A 14,432-nucleotide genomic window follows, 5' to 3' on the forward strand; every position below is an offset into this window, starting at 1 on the left:
TTCCAAAGCACTTTAAATCATTCAAATCGGACATCACATGGAGAAGTTATGGCCAAAAAAAATTTGAGAGAAAAATTTTATGTGACCATGACGTGGCACACGTGAATCAATCAAGTCACAATATGAGTTGAAGACATAATATACAAGTGGTGAAATAATCGAATGGCTCAAATAGTGACGTGTGGATTCGTATATTATTTTTTTATATTAAAAGAAATTGATTTTTATATGGATTTAAAAGTATTAAAAAAAAAATTTGGCCAACGGCCTTTTTTTCTATTATTATTATTTTATTTTGAATCCAAAATCAATTTCTATTTAAATCTCATAACCCCCTTTCTTTTAACACACAGTCTCTCCTCTCGCAATCATTGTGAAAATTTTTCTTGAATTATTCATTATTGATCATTCTTTGAAAGTTTCATCTTCTTAAAATTATCTTTGCTAGGAAAATATATTTATGAGAGAGAGATTATTTTGAGTGCTTACAATTGTTTATCTATACTTTTGTGTTTTTTTTTTTTTTGTTTTCTTTTTTTAATTTTTGGTGGGTTTTCAATTTTATTATTTCACTTAAGATTTTGTATTAATGGTGCACCTTAGGGTTGAATATATTGGTTTTATCATGAATCCAAAAAAGAATTTGTATTGATTTGATCTTGAACCGGTTGAAAATGATCGAAATAGGTTGGATACTAAATCTAAGAATTAGTTGTTGTTTGACTATTGAACTGGTAAAAAAAGTGTGAATTTGTGTACTAAAATACGCAAAGAATTTTAGAAAGTAGAATAGGGATTCCAAACCACTATAAAAAATATCGATATCATTTCTTTCTCTCTACTCTTTTAATTTTTGCTATTTATTTATTTTTGTCACAAATTATTTCATTAGTTTAAATTGTTTTAATTTGGTGTTAAAATTCTACAAAAAAATTTTAATTTTTTAAGCAACTCTATTTACCTCTAATATTTCCATACGGTCCTACAGCTACTAAATGGATACTAAAGTATCTCAAGGGATCATCCTCCCCCACTGTCTCTATGTCTAAGCAATGGGAGCCTGCATTTCAAATTTACACTTCATTTTCATTTGCCTCATATCTTTTTCCAATATTAAATATGATGAAATAATACACTAAAATTGAAACTGGAAAAAAAAAATCATATTTATACCATTAACTTTTTGAATTGCATCCACTAAAATCTCATATGAATAAATTCCTAATTAAATCAATTTAGATCGGATTAATAATTATACCTATTTTTATTTGATTTTATTTAAAATTAATTTAAATCATTAAGATCTCGTTTGATAATCATTTGATTTTTTGTTTTTGTTTTTTTTTTTTTTTAAATTAAGTCTATTTCATCTATCTTTCTTATAATGATTTACATATTTCTTAAGTACAATGGTTGAATTTTTAGCCAAATTCTAAAAATAAAAACAACTATTTGAAAGTTTTTTTTTTTAGTTTTAAAAATTTGGGTAGGGTTTTTAAATCGTTGGTGAAAATAGATAACAAAGAAAGAAATTTGAAGGTGAAAGTAGTGTCTATAGACTTACTTTTTAAAAACAAAATGGTTACCAAACAAAGTCTAAATAAAACGATTCTTCTCCTAAGAAAATGCTCGCTTTAATAATAAGTTGCGATTATTTATTTAATTTGAATATGGTAGATATATGAAAATTATGCATTTTAACACATGAATATTTAGATAAAATTAAATATTTGAGGCCTATATTCAACTCCAAAGTCCAAACCAATAATTTAGTTAAAAATTATTAATAAAAAAGATATACCTTTGGCAGTGGTAACAGCAACAATAGTCTCAGATATATTATGCAATACCCTGTCATAGAAACCATATTAGATTAGTCTTAAACAATATAGTTTTCTTCATGTCCATGTTAATGGAAATCTTGATTTAATTTTCTTTTCAAAATACAGGTTGAATTGACAATTTCTCACTCAACTTTGCTTCTATTTCATTTGAAAAAAAAAATGTTAGTTTAATTTAATTATAAATGGTCTTAGAATTTTCCATATTTAGAAATAAAAAAATTACAAAATCTTCTCTAATATTATACTTTTAATCTTATAGATTTTTGTGATTAAGAATGGATCGAAAGAGATTTTTTTTCCCTGGATGACCTTAATTTGCAGTCATAATGTTGTTTATCCCCTACTATTGTCAGAACGTACTAACGTATTAGTTTATTCATATATTTTCTCTCACAATTTTAGTGAGTGTGAAATTAAGATCATCTGAGCAATAGTGCTCTCTCACTTGTTAGAGCTTTTCTTCCTTTGCTCACGCTCTTTGTCCATCCTTTTCGCTCGCAATCAACTAGTCTAATACAATAGCACTCTCTCACATCAGTGCTCTTCCTTCCTCATTCCCTCTCACTCACTCCTCTCCGCTCTCACTTCTTCAGTCTCCTCACTCTTTTACTCACATCAGAACTCTTCTTGTCTCACTCACACTAGGGTCTTTTTCCTCTCTTACTTGTGTTTGTGGTTCTCCTCATCTCGCATTCACACTCGTCACTCTAAACCATTATTAAGGATGTTCGAGGGACAATATAGATAGTCAACACGACCTTATTGTGCTCAAACAACTGTACAACATCATCTTTTATTATTTTCAAAAATTCAAACATCCTATTTAATTTAGGTCAAGCATATAAAAACCTAATTTAAAAGTTGTTACTAAGTAACAATGTCATTTGTATTGGTTAACTTTTCTTCTATTCTCCACTCTCTTTTCTTCCTTCTTTACTAATTTCAACATAGCTTTTCAAGTCTCATTGAATATTTTATTTTATTTACTTAAAATATAAAACACAACAAAAATTAATTAGCCCAAATTAATTAGCCCTGTGAGTAATGATTTCGTTTTATGTTTTTTGTTTTAAAAATTAAACTTGTTTTCTTTCCATTTCTTACCATATTTGCATAATTTTTAAGTATAATGGTTGAATTTTTAGTAAAATACTGGGAAAAAAAAATTTAATGCAACTTTTGTTAGTTTTTATAAGTTGATTTGGTATTTTAAACCGTTGTTAAAAAATAGATAACACAAGAAAAAATTTGAAAATAAAAGTAGAAGGATAGATTTATGAAGGGGTTGGAGGAGACATCGTGTCGTATTATATATACATATATTATTTTTTATTAACTATAAAAAATATTTCTTCATATATTGAATATATATCAACGCATGTGGACATGAAATGGTACATTGCCTCAACAGTGGTGGAGGAACTCAGGAAGCTAGCAACCAAGGTTTGACTCCAATGTGAGAGTGTTATTTTCTTTTTTATTTTAGTCCATTAAGTTCATATATATGTTTATGTTTATATACAGATATTTTTAAAATTTTAGACTCATCTGATAACTATTTGATTATTTATTCTTAGTTTTTGAAAATTGAGACATAAACATCAATTTCACATATACTTTTTTGTTTTATGTTTTACTTCACCATTATTTTAAAATCGCATTAAAGTCAGTCCATGTTTAAAATTTTTAGTATTTAAATTATGATGAATAAGTATCTAAACTTTTAATTTTAACTTTAATAAGTCTCTTAAAAATGTCTAGTAGATATATAAATTTTAAATTTAATGTATAAAAATCTCATAAAATATTTGAAATGCTTAAAAATAATCGTTATTAGATAAAAAAAAAAAATTATTTTTGTTTCTAAGTGAACCTCACAATTTCAATTTTGTAGCCAATAGTTACATTATTTTTTTTAGTAAAAATGTCTAGTGATATGTATTATACGCACTTATCGAGATGTTAGTCCTCTAGTATAAATTTTTTAAAGTTCAAGAACTATATATGACACAAATTTATATGTTAATGAGTTAAAATTTTAATCTTATATAAAGTTGTGCCCCTAACATACAATTCTTGATCTACCACTGTCTGTATATTAGTTAGTTATGATTGTTTTGACAAAATTTTATAAGTTGAATATTATGTCGATGTAACTAAAATTATATTTAACTGAACTTGGTGTCCCCCTTACATAATATTCTGACTCTGGCACGTTATAAGTTTAATTTTCAAAAATCAAAAATAAAAAATGAAATGATTATCAAATATGGTCTTAATTTTTAAAAATTACTTATTTGCAAAAATAATATTTGAAGTTACACATATAGTAATCCTTTAATGCAAAATTTAAAAATATAAATCAAAGATATTTGAAAGTTGAAATTTCTAAACAAATTTATATTTGAAAATGAACATTTAGGGAACCTAATTAACGAAATAAAAAATAAGCAAAATTGAAAAGAAAAATTAAAATAGAGAATTAATTTGGATGAGAAATATTAATGATGTTGTTACCCGCCGCTGCTGTAAGGATCTTTCAACCCATTAGAGAAAATAATGTTGCTTCCAAACCGAAGTACCACTAATTTTATGTCCTGCAATAATTTACCACTTTAAATAAATAATGAAAAAAAATATATTGTTAAAAATATTTTCAAATATAACCCAATGTTACGATGTATAAATATACACTCATAGATATCTAGTTACTAATACATGGTGACATTTTATTATATTTATAAATATTTTGAACGGTATTATCATATTTAAAATCAATCATTAAATAATTACCCTTCATTCTTGTAAGCTTTTTATTCTCTCAATAAAAATTGTCTTACAAGCAAATTGGTGAAAAAAATAATATTTATTTACTGTTTTTTCTTCTATGAAATTATCATTATTATTCAACCAATTTCAATAAAAATAATTTTAAAGACTAAATTTAAAATATATTGAAAGTAGATAAATGGAACTCAAAGTGAAATAATTTATTTTTTAATCTATGTATTATATTTCACATTTAAAAAAAAAAAAATTGTTGTGACACTATATTCAATTGTGATTATATTAAATTAAACACAAATATGTACTTTTGTCTTATTATATATTTAAAAGACTTTGATTCCTCATTTAAACATCACTTTTGATGAACTATTTCTCAAAATATCTTAAAATATAGCTTTTAAGTTAATAAAGTGTTAAAATTACCTTTTTACTTATTATGGTATATTTGGTCATGTAAAGTCATTCAAAAAGTTAATAGTAAACACACTTCAGATTAATAATTTTTCCAAAGTGTTTTATAAATAATTGCTTTTGCGTTGAAAAAGACTTTCTTTTCTAGAATGGTCATGTAGAAGATGATTTTCATTATTTATATTTTGTGTCTCATTTAATGAACATTTGTTTGAGATAGTGGGTAAATAGAAACAAATAAGGACCATTTTTAAATATAGAAAAATAAAATAAAATATTTATAAAATATTTTAAAATTTTAAAATTATCAATGATAGACGCTGATAATTCTATTAGTGTCTATCAACTATCAAATTGATAGTCACTGGTAGAAGTCTATTAGTGTTCATCAGTGTCTATTATTGATAGTTCTAAAATTTTGTTATATATTGTAAATATTTTCAACAGTTTTATCATTTGAAATAATCTTTGAGTATATAAGATTAAGAGTTCTTACTTGGCCTCCATAGAAAGAGGTGACCCAATGAGACCTTGGTGAGACACCATATAAAGCCTTGCAATCGTTTTTGAAGTCGCTGAAATTGAATGGTGAAGTTGGAAACATGGAGTCTTTGTCATTCTCACTAATGCCTATGGGCATTACCATCTCGCTACACGTCTTGGTTTAAAAAAAAAAAAATCAATTTATATCCCTAAATTTTAGAGATTGTATCAATTTATATAGTAAATTAATAATTGTATTATTAATTTAAACCATAAACATATCAGTTTAAACCCTCTTTGAGACTCCGTTTTAGAAAACCTTAGGTAAAATTTATAAATGTACCAATTAAACCTATAGACTTTTAGAAATGAATCAATTTACATTCTTATTCTGCATTTTCTTTTAGAATCGTCCATGTATTTGTTATAAGTGTCCATTTTTATAAATTAAAATGGACATTTGAAAAGGCTTACGCACATGCTTTTCAAATATAGACGTATTGTGCCTAAATTGATTGACTTATGGAAATTTAAGGATTTAATTGACTCAAAATTTTGTAAATATATTCATCCCCTCGTATTGCCATACACGTTTGGTAAATTAAAATTATTATATTCTCCAGAATTTTAAAATTTTAAAATTAGAAAAAAAAAAAAAAGTAAACAAAAAACGTAAAACAAAATTTCTACATAAAAATAGATGGAAGAGGGGTAGACGTTGACCTTTATATATAAATTAAAAAAGATATATTTAGGAAATCTTTCATTTGAATTGAAAACATAAAGAAACAAAAAGTTATTAATTCATAAGCTAATTAAGAAATGTAGATAAATTTATGTGGGATTTTTCAAAAATAAAAAAATAAGGAAAACTATTTACATAAAAGAACAAAATTTAATTTCTTTGATAGACATTGATAGAAGCTGATAGAAGTCTTTCAATGTTTATCAGTGATAGAAACTGATAGAAGTCTATCATTGATACTATGTGATAGACGGTAGTAGAAGTCTATCAATATCTTTTTTTTTTTTTTTACTATTTTTATAAATAATTTGATATTTTTTCTATATGTGAAAATTTTACTAAATTTATTTTGTTTTTTAATTACATATTCAATAGACAAACGATGTATATTGGGATGTGAGAAATTGAGGAGGTTTGGAGATCATTAAAATTTAATTATGTGGCAAAGTGAGTTTGACCCAATGATATTGGTACGTATTCTTTCCTTAAAAGTCGGGTTCAAATAAACATCTTAATGAAGATTGAATATTTAATTGTATTAAAATACAAAATAAAACTGTATTATTTAATGACTATATTGCAAATGACATGTTTAATTTTCTTAATTTAACATCATAACATGTGTGAAAAATGTATAGCCAAAAACAACTTTATTAATTTTTTATTTGCTTCCAAAAAGTTATATACTTATTCTGTTGTCATCATTATTATAGAAACATAAAAAGAAAATGAAAACTATGTTAGATTATTCAACAAAACACAAGGTTATATATTTATTCGGTGATAGATTTCGAGAGTTGAATCTAAATTTTATCATATCTATAAATTCTTTTGCATCAAATTATTTCTACTAACATTTTGAGACCGATTGCTATATTTGCAATTCCTCTAAAATAAATGTAGAAATAATAATTTAATTACAATCGGTAAGACAAAAGAATTATGGAAAAAAGAGTGTAATTTTAAACAATAAAATGAAAAAGGATGGAGTACCTGCCAACCATACTGATCAGTGGGATCAAAAGGATAGTGATCAGATTCATCTACATCATAACAAGGGCTCTCCCCAAAATGAGCAATAACTCCTGCAATTATTTGCTGAATTACATCACTTTTTTTCTTTGCTTCTTCATCAATGGCTACACATATGGCTTTCACTGGATTCTCATATGGATTGTTATATTGAGCTGCCGATGCATACATATAGACCAAAAGGTTTGTAATCCCCATACTCGTGTTCAATTTCCCACAAGTTTTGAATCGCTTGCTTAGAATCGAAAGCCCTCCCGGAATTTTCTTGGCAATTCGGTCGATTTCACCCCACGATCTACGTATGGTGTCATGGCACGTTTCACTCGTTTCCTAATTTCGTTCCATGATCAAATGGAATGTTATTGTTATATATGATCAACGATCGTGTCTTTAATTCATATAAAAGTTTTTAAGTAAATTAAGTTCTCTTAGTTTAGGGTTTGAATTGATCGATGAAAACATACTTTGAAAGATTTAGAGACAATAGAGTAATATCCATCCTGAGGTGTAATGTTGTCGAAGTAAAGGATCGGGGCTGAAGAAGCAAGGGCTCCAAGAGCGATATGAGGGTACTTTAGCCTAAACCATGAAGCTAGCATTGTCCATCCGTGGTAGATTAAAACAAAACAATTCATTAAAGAAGAACTCACTATTGTAACTTAAGTAATATGCCATATAAATGTACATGTGGACTTTATAAGGATACAAAATTGAAAAATTTAAAGACTTCTTAAATAAGGGTATATTTGGCTTAACTTTTCAAATATTTAATTTTGAAAACAAATCATTTTGACAAAAGTTGAAGTGTATGACAACCGCTTATAATAGTTTTTGAAATATTTTCATAGTGTATTTTAAACCGTTTTTGTAAAAGCGTTTTTTTTCTCTAATAAATATAAACAGACCCTAAATAATTTTGAAAAAAATATTTCAAAACAAGTTTTTTCTAGTCAATCCGAACGTGCCCTACATTTTTAGAAAGTTGAGGGAGAATTAGGGTGACTTACTTCCACCATAGGAGGCTCCCATAACTATAATTGGAGAAGTCTCACATGCAAACATTTTTTTTTATGTGCAAAAGCACTTCAGCATAATCTGCCAAGGCTTGAGCTGAATTGAAATACCCACGAATGCTTGCATTTTTCATAGCATTCTCTATTGAACCAAATGGTACTGATTTACCATAAAATCGATGCTGTATATAATAAAACATATGCCAAAAAAGAAAAAAAGAAAAAATGTAAGTGTTTCACATACATATACAAAATTTAAAATATATTTAAAGTCGAAATGAGCATAACTCAACTGACATAATGACTAAAATTAGATATTTAAAAATGTAAGGACTAAAATATAATTGAACAATTGATCTTTTAACGTTTTAATTTGTTTTATTAAGTTAGTGATAGTCTATCCAAACAAATGGATATTTTAAGGTTAGCATTAGCTTAACATACATGTATATAACCTGTCAAATTGTGTGTGTCAAAGCGAGCATAAGAATATATCTCAACTGACATATAGTATGTGATTATGATGAAGAGACTTGTACCTCAAATTTTCCGCTTCTATTTACCCACAATAACGATAATAATAGTAGTAATAAGAGACAATTGCAAATATAGCAATTAAGTCAAAAGTATTATAAATAATTTGTAGATATAGCAAAATTTAGATTTACCTTTCAAAGTCTATCATGATAGACCATATCATTAATAGGAGTCTATCATCGATAGATTTTGCTATATTTGTAATTATTTAGAATGTATACCTCTAAATAAACCAACATAGCCTGGTATCGAGAGGCAAGACGGAGGGGAAGGCCAGCATAGGGTATGTCATCTTGAAGATCACTTTCGGCGCCGAGGAAAGCAAGGATGGAAGTTTTGGTATCGACACCTTTCCAATACCTAAATTCAATGATATATCTTTGATCAAAGGTAATGTAACTTTGAGGCTGATAATTGAAGTGATCGAGTTGTTGTTTATAATAGAAAGTTGTTAAGCCATCGACTGTCTCAAGAACTTGTTGGGGCTTACGTTGGAATGCCTTTCTTTGCATTCCAAGGCGTGGGATGTGGCTACAAACACAAGAAGAAATTAAAAGAAGCACTAGTGGAAGAAATATGGATTGCCTCACAATGTTCTCCATCTTATTGTTCCCACCACGTTTATCATCTTCAGCTCTAATATGTATTTATAGAATCACAAAAGTTTTTAAGGTAAAGAAAAAAAAAGGGAAAAAAAGCTTATTTTTTCCATAGGAGACAACGTACTTTTAACTTATCTCTATATCATGATGTGATATTATTTACTTCAGATATAAATCTTCGTGACTCTATACTTTTGTTTTTCCCCAAAATGTCTCATACCATTAGAGATAATTGTGCTCACTTGTATTGTTTTGAATACATTGAATCTGTTATTTGGTACTTTAAGCGACCAAGCACGAGAGTCTTGATGATCAGTCTACAACTCAGGTCTAGAGGTGATTCACCGTGGTGAGGCTTTAAGAGCAACACCCCTGAAACTTAATAAAGATATGTTATTTACGATTTTGTAGTAGAGCTTAAAGAAGTATGGTATATAAACTCTCTAATTTTATTGGCATCTCTGAATCCTCACTAATAATAAACTATTCTCTTCCTCTACTTGTGATTTTATATCACACGGTTAATGAACCACTACATTGTGTGTCGATTCTGTATCATTTATGTTTTACGTTTTTTTTTTTTTTTTCCGATTTCATAACATATATACTCGTGATTTTTTCATAATTTAGCAAAGGTTGGATTCTCTACCGTCCTTATTTTTTAGAGAGATCAAGAAAATATATCGAAAACAATTTCAAACCTAAAAAGCTTCTATCGCTTTGTTGCTGTAGCCTCCTCTCTAGAGAGAGGGAGTCTTTAATGCTAAATTTTCACCGTTTCTTTCCATGTCCTTATATCTTAATGCTAAATGCAATTTTTCTGTCTCTTCTTTATATATATAGATTCAAATATTTAATGTAATTTCTCTCCCAAATTATTTATGGTGTATAATTATTAATTACACAGCTGCTTCTTTTTTTTTTTTTTTTTAGTATAAATTGGGGGTGGGGATTTAAATTATAAGCTTTCCGTTGAGTTAAGTGTTTGCAGTTATAATCTGTTTAAACCTCTTTCAATATATATATATATTTTGGGAGATTTTAAAAAATAGACAAATAAAAAAAACCACAAAATAACAAAATTTTAATATATTTTATAGAGGCTGATATTAGTTTACAGTATTTATAAGTGATAAAAATGATAAAAGTCTATCATTGATAGATCCTAATAGAAGTCCATCTGTGTTTGTCAGTATTTGTTTGTTTTTTTTTTTTTGTTATTTTTATAAATAGTTTGACATTTTTTCTATAGATGAAAATTTTTCTTCTCATTGAAGTTACGAACATAAAATATTATTTCTTAATTTTTTTTCACACTACCGTACCAGGTATAATAAAGATGATTATATATTATCTCAAAATAAATAAATAAATATAAAGATAATTATATATGTTTTACCACATCAACATTTGAAACCAAATAACAATTAACAAATTTCACACAATCTTAATTAGCAGAAAAGGCTTTTTAAAAAAATTGACTCTTCTTAAATATAGAAAAATAAATATTACAAAATATAACAAAATTTTAGAACTATCAATGATAGACGCTGATAGACATATAAGTCTATCAACGTCTAACATTAATAATTCGAAAATTTTACTATATCTTATAAATATTTTCAATAGTTTTACTATTTGAAATAATTTCTTCTTTTATAACTACTTTTCAGTTCGGTTTAAATTATCTTTAAAAAAAATTAGGTTAAAAATAGTTTTGGTCCTTCAACCTTTGTGAAAGTAACATTTTAGATCCCTAAATTTTAGTTAGTTATGATTTAGTTATTTTTGTACTTTTAAATTTATAATTGAGTCTTCAAACTTTAATAAGTAACAATTTTAGTCTCTATATTTTACGATGTGTCATGATTATAAGTCCCTATTGTAAAAAATATTATTATGATTTAATGAAATTTTTTTACAAATTTAAATACTACTTTTGTCCCTATACTTTTAATTTTATTCTATTTTTGTCCATATACTTTCGATCCTTGAACCTTCATGAAAGTAACATTTTAGTCCCTAAACTTTAGTTGGTTATGATTTAGTCATCCTTGTACTTTAAATTTATAATAATTTAGTCTCTAAACCTTAATAAGTAACAATTTTAGTCCCTATACTTTACAATTTGTCACAATTTGTAAGTCCCTATCGTGAAAAATATTTTTACGGGTTTTTTTTTACATGTTTAAATACTACTTTTGTCCCTATACTTTTAGTTTTATTTTATTTTGGTCTATATAGCTTCAAAATATTTATTTTTGTTTCTATACTTGCAATTTTGATTCATTTGAGTCCCTGTACTTTAAAAATATTCACTCTTGTCCTTGTACTTTTAGCTTTTGTTCTTTTAGTTCTTGTACTTTTAAAAAGTGACTATTAAAATTAGATCCCCCATTTTTATTTTTATTTCATCTCTATGGAATCAAAATTATCATTTCTTAAAAGTTTAATAACTAAAATCGAGGACCAAAATGAAGATTTGGAAAGTAGAGAGACAAAAAAGAACCAGAATTAAAAATATTGCCATCAAAATGAACATTTGAAAAGTAGAAGAATCAAAATGAACAAAAGTCAAAAGTATAAGGATTAAAATAGTATTTAAACCTTAAAAATCTTATATTTAATTTTGATGAATATTTTATTATGGAGACTAAAATTACTACAAATTTTAAAGTATATGGATTAAATTATTACTTATCAAAGTGTGACGTTAAATTATTATAATCTTAAAAATACATGGACTAAATTATTACCAATTGAATGACCCAAAGTCTTAGATGTACCAATTTTCTATAATGAATCTCATTAATAGTACTAGTCAACCATTAATAGAGTGTTCAAGTCAACCATTAATAGAAGCTTCAACTATAAAAATGATGAATTAAAAGACAACAACAATGATGAATTAAAAGACAACAATAAAAGGACATCCACCAAGAACCCATCCAAATAGGATACCCCATTAACATTTAACACTAGTTTGCACATTTTAATCGTAGTGGCATTCCATTCCAAAGGTATATGATTCATTCCTATAGCCCACTCAATTCTTGATCACTAGACAAACAAATCTATCATATGCAGTTTTATTTGACCATATATGCTTCATTTCGGTACATAATCACTACTACAAAAAAAAAAAAAACGTTATTATAGACCTTCTATAGCGTTTTTTGAAATACTGTCGTTGCAATATTATCAAAAGTAACTACCTTTTCGTATCGTTTTCAACACTATAAAAATGCTATAGAAAGTCAATTTTCGATCAGATAGTTTTAATGCTACGAAAATATTTCATAGCATTAGCAAAAACGCAATGATTACATTTTAATAGCATTTTTTTAAAAGCAATGAAAAAACGCTGTAAAAAACATATCATATCAAAATAATGTATCTAAGAGTGATGATTCCCACTATGATCGTTACATGTATGATACTAAATATAGTTGGAATAATCACATTAATAGTTGCATTGGCAGTTATCTTGGGACTCAAATCTATATTGATAGTTACATTTTAAGTGATAGTTACAATTACAATGACAGTTATATTTGTGGTGAAGGTGGAAATAGTAGTGAGGCTCGAGTGCCTTTACTAATATTCTAAAAGAGGGCGGGTGGCCCTCTCCCTCTCGGTCGAGCTGCTTCGCCCCTCTTTCCTTTTTTTTTTTTTATTGAAAACGGGGCAACTTTCTCGCTTGTTGGTACATAGTCGTGGCCAATATTATTGAAAGTCTCCCACTTTTAATAACGTTTTTCCAATGCTATAAAATAAGCTATAAAAAATTAAATTTTTATCACATAAATTTAATGTTATGGAAACTGTCCATAGTGTTACAAAAATGCTATGATTAACCTTTAATAGCATTTTTTTTTGTAGCATTTCGAAACCTCACTGCCATAGTTGTTGTTATGGATAATAAGCAACTTTTTATTGGATTTTTTTTTTGTTTAAATTTATATAATTTCAAGTCAAATATCATTGTTATAGCATTTTATATATAGAAGAGATAAACAAATTGTCTCAAATATTTGTAAAATCAACTTCAACAATATAAACCTTTAAAGTAATTAAGTAAGTATATTTACATCAAAATAAAAGTAAAAACATATACATCACTCGTAATGTGAATCGTAATCATTACAACACTCTAAATTAGATTATAATACACAAAAAAACATAGTAACCTCTCTAGTTTTTTAAGTTACATTATTTAGTCTTCACATCCTGTTGTCTGAGTAGTCATCTTTTATGATCACCTGCTGCAAAAGGAATGCATATTTATTATTAAATTTACCTCTAACTTCTTAATCAAATGTGTTTGAACAATAAAAACAAATAAAGTACACAACAGTCGTTAATTTAATAGACTTATGACAAAAGTTTCCCCAAAGCTCATAACATGATAAAATGAACAATTCTCTCATATCCAAATTATTTGAAAAATTGACCTTGGTGGGATGGTTTCATTTTGCTTGAATTGAACCAAGTATACTCCCCATATCCCATCTTCAAGTGGTGTTGGTTGAAACCAATGTCTCAGTACTCGGTTGCACAAAAAAGCTTGTATGTGCTTGATTTCATGCATAACAAGAGAAAAGAAAATGAAAATAGAGATTCCAATTTTGACACCATAATTGTATAAAAGAAGATAACTCCTTACAAAAAAAAAAAAAAAAAAAAAAAAAAAAAATGCTCCAAGTCCAACACAAAAAGAAGTTACTTACCAAACCTTAGGAACAGAACTAAACTTAGCATGAATCCAATAACTAAACTTTTTAAACATATTAAGAACCAAACTTAGCATGCCCGTAATTAATAAATAAATCAATTGATAACAAGCATGTAGGAGAAAATCCACTTTAGTAGTTATATCGAGACAACCCAAGACAAATTTTCCTTCAGATCAATGCACAACTACTGTTAAATAACTATTAGTTTCCTCTATTAAACCTTTAATTCAAATTATCTACAA

General features: G+C 26.8%; 1 long non-coding RNA gene and 1 pseudogene across 2 annotated transcripts; both read right to left on the reverse strand.

The window, feature by feature from the left end:
* Positions 1 to 1,769: 1,769 nt before the first annotated feature.
* LOC120083140 lies at positions 1,770 to 9,454 on the reverse strand (annotated as a pseudogene).
* A 4,037-nt stretch (positions 9,455 to 13,491) lies between these two features.
* On the reverse strand, positions 13,492 to 14,061 carry LOC120082774. 2 transcript variants are annotated; one of them, XR_005483277.1, is made up of 2 exons: positions 13,909 to 14,061; positions 13,492 to 13,716 (listed from the first exon to the last, which is right to left on the reverse strand). It is a non-coding gene; the product is annotated as an uncharacterized LOC120082774 (long non-coding RNA). The 2 variants fall into 2 exon arrangements; XR_005483276.1 differs by having other exon boundaries at positions 13,492 to 13,719.
* Positions 14,062 to 14,432: the final 371 nt, after the last annotated feature.

The sequence above is a fragment of the Benincasa hispida genome, chromosome 8 (assembly GCF_009727055.1).
Source record: "Benincasa hispida cultivar B227 chromosome 8, ASM972705v1, whole genome shotgun sequence".
NCBI classification, from domain to species: Eukaryota; Viridiplantae; Streptophyta; class Magnoliopsida; order Cucurbitales; family Cucurbitaceae; genus Benincasa; species Benincasa hispida.